Consider the following 2,081-nt stretch of genomic DNA (forward strand, 5'->3'; position numbering starts at 1 on the left):
CATCCATGCACTTCCCAGTCTCTAGGACTATGAAATCAGCAGGGATGTAATGGTCTTCAACCTTTACCAGAACATCCTCTACAAGTCCATAAGCTTGTTTTCTTGAATTTTCTGCCATCTCTAGTGAGATTCTTGCAGCTTGTACCTCAAAGATCCCTAGCTTCTCCATTACAGAGAGAGGCATGAGGTTTATGCTTGACCCTAGGTCACACAGAGCCTTCTCGAAGGTCATGGTGCCTAATGTACAAGGTATTGAGAACTTCCCAGGGTCCTGTCTCTTTTGAGGTAATCTCTGCCTAGTCAAGTCATCCAGTTCTTTCGTGAGCAAAGGGGGTTCATCCTCCCAAGTCTCATTACCAAATAACTTGTCATTTAGCTTCATGATTGCTCCAAGGTACTTAGCAACTTGCTCTTCAGTGACATCTTCGTACTCTTCAGAGGAAGAATACTCATCAGAGCTTATGAATGGCAGAAGTAAATCCAATGGAATCTCTATGGTCTCAGTGTGAGCCTCAGATTCCCATGGTTCCTCATTAAGGAACTCATTGGAGGCCAGTGGACGTCCATTGAGGTCTTCCTCAGTGGCAATCACTGCCTCTTCCTCCATTGATGGCCTTGCACTCTCCTTTTTTATTCTCTTCTGTATTGCTTGGAAGAGTGCTAGGAGGGAGTTCATTGACTTTCTTGCTCAGCTGACCAACTTGTGCCTCCAAGTTTCTAATGGAGGACCTTTTTTCAGTCATGAAACTTTGAGTGATTTTGATTAGATCAGAGACCATGGTTGCTAAGTCAGAGTGGCTCTGCTTAGAATTCTCTGTCTGTTGCTGAGAAGATGATGGAAAAGGCTTGCCATTGCTAAACCTGTTTCTTCCACCATTATTGTTGTTGAAACCTTGTTGAGGTCTCTGTTGATCCTTCCATGAGAGATTTGGATGATTTTTCCATGAAGGATTATAGGTGTTTCCATAGGGTTCTCCCATGTAATTCACCTCTTCCATTGATGGGTTCTCAGGATCATAAGCTTCTTCTTCAGATGAAGCATCCTTAGTACTGCCTGGTGCAGCTTACATTCCAGACAGACTTTGAGAAATCATATTGACTTGCTGAGTCAATATTTTGTTCTGAGCCAATATGGCATTCAGAGTATCAATCTCAAGAACTCCTTTCTTCTGATTCGTCCCATTGTTCACAGGATTCCTTTCAGAAGTGTACATGAATTGGTTATTTGCAACCATTTCAATGAGTTCTTGAGCTTCTGCAGGCGTCTTCTTCAGATGAAGAGATCCTCCAGCAGAGCTGTCCAATGACATCTTGGACAGTTCAGACAGACCATCATAGAAGATACCTATGATGCTCCATTCAGAAAGCATGTCAGAAGGACACTTTCTGATCAATTGTTTGTATCTTTCCCAAGCTTCATAGAGGGATTCACCTTCCTTCTGTCTGAAGGTTTGGACTTCCACTCTAAGCTTACTCAATTTTTGAGGTGGAAAAAACTTTGCCAAGAAGGCATTGACTAGCTTTTCCCAAGAGTTCAGGCTTTCTTTAGGTTGTGAGTCCAACCATATCCTAGCTCTGTCTCTTACAGCAAAAGGGAATAGCATAAGTCTGTAGACCTCAGGGTCAACCCCATTGGTCTTGACAGTGTCACAGATTTGCAAGAATTCAGCTAAAAACTGATGAGGATCTTCCAATGGAAGTCCATGGAACTTGCAATTCTATTGCATTAGAGAAACTAATTGAGGCTTAAGCTCAAAGTTGTTTGCTCCAATGGCAGGGATAGAGATGCTTCTCCCATAGAAGTTGGGAGTAGGTGCAGTAAAGTCACCCAGCACCTTCCTTGCATTGTTGGCATTGTTGTTGTTTTTGGCTGCCATGTCTTCTTCTTGTTTGAAGATTTCTGTTAGGTCCTCTACAGAGAGTAGTGCTTTAGCTTCTCTTAGCTTTCGCTTCAAGGTCCTTTCAGGTTCAGGGTCAGCCTCAATAAGAATGCTTTTGTCTTTGCTCCTGCTCATATGAAAGAGAAGAGAACAAGAAAATATGGAATCCTCTATGTCACAGTATAGATATTCCTTTAGACG

General features: G+C 42.6%; 1 non-coding gene across 1 annotated transcript; it reads left to right on the forward strand.

Moving 5' to 3' along the window:
- The first annotated feature begins 1,364 nt into the window (after positions 1-1,364).
- On the forward strand, positions 1,365-1,472 carry LOC112792982 (small nucleolar RNA R71). Its single transcript, XR_003197697.1, has one exon. It is a non-coding gene; the product is annotated as a small nucleolar RNA R71 (small nucleolar RNA).
- The last annotated feature ends 609 nt before the right edge of the window (positions 1,473-2,081 follow it).

Source organism: Arachis hypogaea, chromosome 3 (genome assembly GCF_003086295.3).
Source record: "Arachis hypogaea cultivar Tifrunner chromosome 3, arahy.Tifrunner.gnm2.J5K5, whole genome shotgun sequence".
Lineage (NCBI taxonomy): Eukaryota > Viridiplantae > Streptophyta > Magnoliopsida > Fabales > Fabaceae > Arachis > Arachis hypogaea.